We start from the raw sequence: 8,847 nt of genomic DNA, 5'->3' as shown, positions 1-8,847 counted from the left end.
TTAAATTATTTCTATAATTTTGAGCTTAATCTAAAGATTTGTTAAAAGATTATTAGAATTTAAACATATTAGAGTCTCAAGAATTGGAATTTAGAAGACTAGTGAGGATTTATAAGAATTACAGCATCGCAATGCTTTGATTGAATAAAACATTTGTAAGATAATATTTGACTTGATTGTAAACATCTTCATAAATTTTAAAAGCCATAAAACAATGTAATTTAGAGATACCATCATTGAAAGATTGGCATCAAGGTTAGAGAGAGAGGCCACCCAATATCCAAGCGAATTATTAGACTTATCTTTTATTTAGTAAGTTTGATCATCTTTATATTTTTTGTGCTTTTTTTCAACTTAGTAATTGAAAGGTGTACAAAGTTTTGGTTGAAATCTACATTTGATTTATTAATTATTAAAATTTTAATATGCTGTAGGATTGGTTAAGAATTTAAGAATTGGTTAAGATTTAAGATTTCATTGAGCTTTTATTAAGGTTTTATTTAGGATTTAGGATTTAATTAAGATTTATTTAGGATTTTATAAGAATTTGATTAGGATATTATGAGAATTTGATTAGGATTTTATTATGATTTATTTAAAATCATGTTAAGATTAGATTATGATTTATTTATGTTTTTTCTATATTTAATAAAATATAAATATTTTATTATTTTTTATTATTTTTTAGTATTATATATATATATATATATATATATATATATACCTTTTTTTATAATTAATTTAAGATTTTTCATGTTTTTTTTGTAATTTCTTTAAGGCTTCTTTTCAGATTTGATTAAAGTTTGACTAACATTATTAAGATTTAATTGGATTATTTTAGGATTCTATTAAAATTGGTAAGATCTTGTTGTTGTAGTTTCTATTTTTCCCTCCATAGTTAAATCTTGGATGCATTCAAAAGCAAACTTCATATAATATAATAGTAGTACAAACAATGTAATATCATTCAATAATAAGAGATCATGTCAAATTATATTAAATTCTTGTAATGTTTGGGAGAAGCCAAATTATATGAAAAAGCCTATAAATTCAAGAAGTCTCTAAAAAATATTAATAAATCTTTAACAAGAATTATTAAAGCAAATTAAATTCATCTAATTTTCAACATGAAGAAGACTTTTAAGAAGTAGAAGTCAAACTTACTAAAAAATTTAAGGAAAGAAAAAAATATTTTAATTGGAATCTTAATAGTAGAGCTTCACAAAATGTAACAAGCAATAAATTAATATTAAGCCACCTTAAAAAAAAAAATCAATTTTATAAAATAAGAATAGCAGCTGGCAAAGCACATATCACATTTCGACAAAGATAAATTTATATAAAAACTAAAAATTAAAAGTCATAGAAAATAAGTAATGTTCTGTTTGTACCCTCTTTAATTTATTTTTTTTATTAGTTGGTTCTTTTGCAGATAAATGAAACATAGTTATTTTTTTAATTTTCAAATGTTGGATTATTGATTAAAAGGAAAAACAACATATGATTACAATTGGATCTTAAAAACTAGGTAATAATTTATATTAAATAAAACAATCCTCATTCAAAGTCAATTCAACCATAGCAGAAAAGAATAAGTTATGGCACAATAGGTTTAAACATTGTATTTATTCTAGCTTAAGACAACTTCACACAAACAAAAAAAGTAAAAAGATTACCTCCTATTGAAATTATAACTAAAGATATTTGTGAAGCTTGCAATATTAGTCATAAGCATCAAAAGAAGTTTTCAAAACAATTTTTTTAACAAATCAAATAAATTATTCTAATTAGTGTATGTTGACCCAATTAGACTAATTTTAAATCTTTTTTAAGTAAAATCAAGTATTTTGCAATATTTATTGATGGTTCTTTCTTAAAGAAATTGAATTATTAAATTAAAGAAAAATATTGATCTTAAAGACAAAAAAGATGATATAAATTTTAAAATTATATTCTCTATAATAATAGATAATATAAAAAAAATGCAATACCAATATATACTAAAGTAGAACTTCAAGAAAATGAAAGTCAAGACATTGAACAAAAAAATATACATCTCCAATCTCAAATTCCAATTGAAACATTGGAGATGTCTTATTTTACTAGAAGCTTGCTAAACTCTCCTATCACACTCTTGCTTACATCTTTTGATTTGCCTCTCCAAACATGCCAACTCTCTAAATAAATGAGAATGGATAGATTCATACAACCATCAATAAAACTTAGAGATAATTGGCTACTAAGTATTTATGCTCAAATAGATCCTATTAAATACTTTAAGATAGTTAAGGATAGCAAATGGAAAGAAGATATCAATCAAAAAGTAAGAGAAATAAAGAAAAAAAGACATATGAGAAATTTGTGTTATCCTACCTTATTTTGAAGGGTATAGAATTAATAGAAAGGTATGCAAACTAAAACAAGTAATATTTGATCTTTATTAGTATTTTAAGCTTAATATAGAAGAATTAATAAATATTTGCAAAATATAGGATTGTTCAAGTTGTTAGCAAATCCTAATCTTTAAATTTGATATTATAATGATAAATATATACTTATCCTATTAGATATAGATGATCTAGTTATCAAATCAGATGATAAAAAAGAAATCATCAAAGTTGAAAGTAAATTACTATCCAAATTTGGAAGTTTGCTAAATTTGTTAAATAAGGAACAACTACATATTAGCTTTATTATGACCTATGTAAGCAAATACTATACATTACCTCAAATGTTACATTAAAAAGTATGAATGCTTATTCTATGCTATCTAAAAGGTATAGTAGAATTTGAAATTTATTACTCAAGGAATTTTTTTTGAAAATAGATTACTTATGCTAATGCAGATTGGAGACAAGATGAAGATTTGAGTGGTCTACGTATAGACTGATGTATAAGATTGGGAACTTGCCACTTAATTGGAGCTCAAAATTACAAAGCACAGTAGCTTTATCTACGACTAAGGCTTAACACAAAGTGTTATTTGAAGCAGTAACAGAGATTACATAGCTTCAAAGGTTATTTAAAGATTTGCATATTTATATCAACAAAGAAACTTTAATTATGAGTGATAATCAAAAAAGTATTAAATTAGTTGCAAATCACATACTGTATGCATGAACTAAATACATTGAAATGCATTTCTACTTTATTTGAAAAAAAACTTGACTTGGTGAGGTCCAAGTATAATATATTCGTACTGAAGAACAATTAGTTGACATACTAACTAAACCTATCCATAAAATATAACACTAAAAATTAAAAAAGGATATGGGGCTGAAAGAGCTGCCTTCTTAATTCAACACCAACTGCATGCTGAATCATTGATCTATATTTTTATACAATATTCACATGGTAACTTCTTTCTTTATATTCTCACTATATATTGTCATAAATAAATATATATATATATATATATATATATATGCTCATCTCTATATTTATGCAATAAGTGTTTAAGTTTAATACCTTTGGCTATGACAATTTATCAATACCCATAAATATCAACCTTTACATACATTAAATTATCCCATTGATCGGTAGATTCTATTTCTTGTTTCCAACTTTTATTCAAACTATGTAGCCTCATAAGCCAAAATGGGTTATTCACAGCTTACAGTCTATTCACAATTTCCTTTCTTACAAATTTAATATCAAGCTGTAGCTGAGGAAGTAATACATTAGATGATGATGACTCAAACTCAAGAAAACTTACACTGCTGAGAGGGAGGTCTTCGTACAAGACATCCTCTATCAAAGTGTCTGGTTCGGAAACTACATTGCAGCCTGTATTCTGCTCTGCCTCTAGTGCTGCTTCTTTAATTTGCTTAAGGGTCTCGAAAAGTAGCTAGTAGGGGTAGGAAATTACTACATCGCACCCTTTTCTGAAAACTGTGACCAGGAGCCAAGGACCTATGAGCAACAGCTCCCACTGAAATTGTGTGAGTACTCAAAATTACTTAAACAAAAGAAAACAAGAAAGAAAAGTAAGATCAAACACAGCATCGACTCACCGTAGAGAGGTGTTCGACTCGGTCCTGGAGCGCCAAGGTGCTGAACCTTGAGATGGCAGCGAATGCGCACCCTCACATGGAAAATGTGAAAAAGAGGGAAACCCCAGGCGAGAGGGAGTGTTGGCGAAAAGTATGGGTTGGGTATGCATTAGTAACGAACAAAAGTGGTCATCTAGTTAGAACAGATTTTAGAGTTGAAACTTAAGGTGAACTGATCGAACAACTCTTCTTCGAAATGTATATGTTGAATTCTGCTATGCGAATAAAGTGACTCTCTTATGTTTATGAAAATTTTACAAGTGACTCAAATCGTGATAGATCATCACGTGGATCCCCGCATTTTTGTGTACCATCTGTATTATCGAACATCACGTAATAGATGCCTATGGCTTTTATCTGCTCAAGTTAAACTAAAAGCCGCACAATTATCCTGAACCCAATACTGGAAATAGCGGTCTTTCTATTGAACACTTAACCACGACCTCTGAAATTGTCTGGAATTACATGTCTAAAAGCATCAAAATAATGATTTGTAAGACTGCAGTCCCTCAAATGAACAATAACCACACTTATTTCCGCATTCATAATTACATGAAATCTCGTTCGCCGACAGTTAAAACCGAACAAGATTATATCCACACTGATCTGCAGGCTTCAGTCGTCCGAGAAGCCGAGCTCAAAGCGTGCTGTCATGAGAGCTACATACGCGTAACACTTTCGATTTCTCCAACAATTCATGCCATGAGCTGATGTACTGTTCAAAATTCAAGTAGCGGCAAACTACACTGTCGTGCAAGCAGCGAAGGATAGAGGCGCGTGATGAAGCGACGTGATTGATGCTGAACACTACCTAATCGCGGCCATTCTTTCACTTCTCAGAGCACGAGCACTTGGTCGCTGAAAAACTGGTCACATTCGGATATCGCATCAATTTTTTATAATACCGCTGTGCATGGTCACAATTCCAAGACTGCGCCGATTCCCAAGGATGAAAATCGGTTTCCGATTACCTCCAAACAGTTAACAACCACAAAAGTCTGGTTGTCCGCAGCTGACCAGTTCAAACCTGGCAATAATATCAGCAAGATTAAAAAAAAAAAAAAAAAAAAAAAAAAAAAGCTATGTCGGGGTGGCCGCAACACGCACAGTTGTCTGCAATGCGGGGAGAAACCCAAGTGGTGGAGGAGTGAACTCCAGCCATCTGCGATCAAGCTAACGCATACAAGTCACACTGCGCGTGGCTGCTACCGTTAGAGGATGCACAAGAGCTGTGGCGCTCATCACCGACGCCGTATAAATGGATGAATACTTTCGTCGACAAATGAGTTATGATCTGCTGATAAGGGTGATGGAATGTTCTAGAGAGGATGCTGACGGCGTGCATCCTCATGACCGGCCCTATTTCCGCGGCGCACTTGGGATCTCGGTTCCTTCCGCAAGTGCCAGCTCCTCGGCAAATTCAATGGTTCCCTTGGTCACCCCTGAAGCTCTCCGGTCTGTTTTTACTGACTTGCTTTTCCTGACTTAGATAATGCTTTGGCATCTAGTGGTTTTAACTTTGTTTTCCAAATATATTTTTCTTACTATCAGTCGATTTTTGAAAATTTCAAAACTGTTATTATGTGAGTATTTGATGTTTTTATAAAAAAACTTATATATATAATTTCTTATAAACTTATATACTCTTTGAAAATGATTTGTGGTAGTCTATCAAATAATACATCAAATTCATGTTGTAATACAAAACCTAAAAAAGATCTTCAAAACATTATATCCTTTTTTATTTCTTTATATATATATATATATATATATATATAGTTTCTCTTTATAGAACTTATTGTCTAAAAGAGTGGACAATATAAAAAATGTCTAAATTACTTAAGTAAATAGAATTAAATAGAAGTAAATAGAAATAAATAGAAGTGAGTAGAAACATGTTGACTAGATCATATCTTTTTTGTAAAGCTTTGAATAGTTTTTAAAAACTAGATTAGATATTTAGACTTTTCTAAATATGCTATGTAGCTGTTGAAATTTTTCTTGCAACTTCTCTATTTTCAAAAGTTGTGCTAAAAAATCCTAAAACTTAATGCTTAAGGCATAATCCTTGTAGTTTTTAAGAAGCATCTACAAATCATTTTTCATAGTTAATATATATAAAAAATAAGATTGAGTCCATAAACAATCTTATCAATACAAAATGAAAATAAGAAAGTATGTATATTAAAAAATAAACTAAAATAACTATTTCTAAAAGACAAAAAAATTATAAATCCTTGAAACTAGACTGAAAGTAAGAAAAGAACTGACAAGAGTGGAAAAGGCTTCATTCTTGCATCCATATATCTTATCCAACTAAGAATTACTTGACAAAATTCTATAGGACCTCTAACATGTGTCTAATTTGTAAGACTCATGCTTTAACATACAATCAAGTTTCTTATATGGTGCCACATGATTAGCTTGTATCACAAGCTATCAACACATATGACATGTGGTTAATATTTTATCCACACATAAATATACCTAGAGTAAAATTAAAAAATTATATGTATATTCATATAACTTATACAAAAACTTAAAATATTATGGTTTTAATTTTATTTGTTATTTTAAATCATTTACTCAATAAGTAGTTATATTATAATTTTTTAAATTTATTTATCAATCATACAAGGATTTTTATATCTATAAGCTTATTCTAAAAGACAGTGATAAAAGAGTCACTAAGATTGTAAAAAAATAATTCATTTAAAAAAGCTTTGGCCTTTTTAATTTGAATAAAAATACAAAAGAACATAAAATAGGTTAAATAAATCTTCAATTTAAGTCTAAACACAACTAACAACTTATTTTTATCATAAAAATAAACATAAAAAATTATTTAGTTAATTTTATAAATTTTTATTTATAAAATTTATTTTATTTTTAAAGTTTTAATACAATTAGAAAATTTCAATTAGAAAATTTGATAAAAATTTCATTGGTTTTTTATCCAAACTTTATTTGGTAGAAATTTAATTTTTTTAATTTTTCAAAACATTATATATTTAAATTATATATATATATATATATATATATATATATATATAACAAGATTAAAAAATTGATTTCACAATTAAATATTTTTAAAAATAAAATTAATCAATAATAAAGCTTCAAATTTAAATTTTATTTTTTTATGGATAATTTTTTTTTATAAATATTTAATTGAAATATTTTATAATACTAATAATTAAATTCGATGTTAAAGAAACGTCCAAAACTTTTTAAACCTTAGCAATGTAATACACAAGATTAAATAGCTTTGATTCTTTTAATTCTACAATACAAAAGTTAAAAGTTCCATCTAGTAGTAGATGTAAGAAATTAGAAATTAGAAAGAGACAATAGTTTAGAGTAGCAAAAAGATTTAAATATTATTAATATAGAAGTAAAAATAATTTCTTTATATTATAATAATATTTTAAAAATAAGTTTAAAAGTATATCTTTTTATAATCAACCATTTTTATTTAATTTTTTAGATTAAATTCATATAAAAGTAGTATAATTTATAAAAGAAGGAGATAAAAAAATTAATAAATAAAATAAATTTGACTACATTAATTTTACAAAAATTTAAAAGATAAATACTTGAATATATTTGCTTTTTATATTTTTAAAAATTATAAAAATTAGCTTAAGTAATTTTGAAATAAGTTATTTTAATTAATATCATTGAAAAAAATATAAAAAATATAAAATATTTATATACATCTAGCAAAATCTCATACTATTGGGCATAGCAACAATCTCTAATATTATCATCCATCCATTTTATAATTTATCTATTTTTCTTTATTCTCATATTTTTTTATTTAGCAAATGAAAAGTGTTGTTTTCATTGTGTTCAAGCTTCAGTATACCAAAGCAATTGAACTAATAGAGGTGGGTTTGAATACAAGAAAAGACTGATTGTATGAATTAGGTCTGTTAGTGTCACAATTGACTGTATTCTGGCTATCTGAAATCAAGTATCAAACTACAAAACACTGAGGCTTACTACTTCCATCTTAATACAACCCATAATCCATTCTACAATTATCAATTCAACAATACTTCTCTCAATCACAATTCTTCATAAGCAAATAATAAAGAAAACAAAGAGGTAGTACCAAGCTTACGACTCTCAGTCTGGCTCTCGGCTTACGACTCTCACAGTCTGGCCCTCGGCTTACAACTCTCACAGTCTAGCCCTCGGCTTATGACTCTCACAATCTGGCTCTCAGCTTACGATTCTCAGAGTTTGGCTCTCGGCTTACAACTCTCACAATCTGGCCCTCGGCTTACTTTTCCTCAACCTATTTATCCTACCAAAAGATGATCCATTGGCCAACAGATTACAAAGGTTATGATCATTTGAATTCTTAACCATTTATTCCACTAATAACCTACTGTTACCAGCTAAACTGCCTAATCATCAGTCTAATTCTCAAGATTGTCAATAACCAACCAGTAACTTACCACAAAGTTTATTTACCTATTCTACAAAAAGCCTTCATTGTCTCTATTATAGACATCCAATAAGAAGATTTTAGAAATATTCTATTAAATTTTATAAGATTTTAAAAAAAATTAGAAGCTTCTATATGGTTCTTAAAATATTCAAGTAGATTCTAAAAAGTTCTAAGATGATTAAAGAAGTTTTCTAAGAAGCTTCCTAAGGTTGCTTTATCTTCAAGTAACATAAAAATTTCTTAAGAAGCTTCCTAATACTTAGTATATATTGGATTTGGCTAAAGAAATCTTCAATCTCAACAATATATCTCTTGGAATTCTAGCTTACCTTTTTT

General features: G+C 27.9%; 1 long non-coding RNA gene across 1 annotated transcript; it reads right to left on the bottom strand.

The window, feature by feature from the left end:
* Positions 1-3,588: 3,588 nt before the first annotated feature.
* LOC149987282 (uncharacterized) lies at positions 3,589-4,912 on the bottom strand. The gene is made up of 2 exons (XR_016498850.1): positions 4,014-4,912; positions 3,589-3,931 (listed from the first exon to the last, which is right to left on the bottom strand). It is a non-coding gene; the product is annotated as an uncharacterized LOC149987282 (long non-coding RNA).
* Positions 4,913-8,847: the final 3,935 nt, after the last annotated feature.

Source organism: Physcomitrium patens, chromosome 20 (genome assembly GCF_059467195.1).
Source record: "Physcomitrium patens ecotype Gransden chromosome 20, ASM5946719v1, whole genome shotgun sequence".
NCBI lineage: Eukaryota > Viridiplantae > Streptophyta > Bryopsida > Funariales > Funariaceae > Physcomitrium > Physcomitrium patens.
This window is presented reverse-complemented; position numbering and strand designations above follow the sequence as displayed.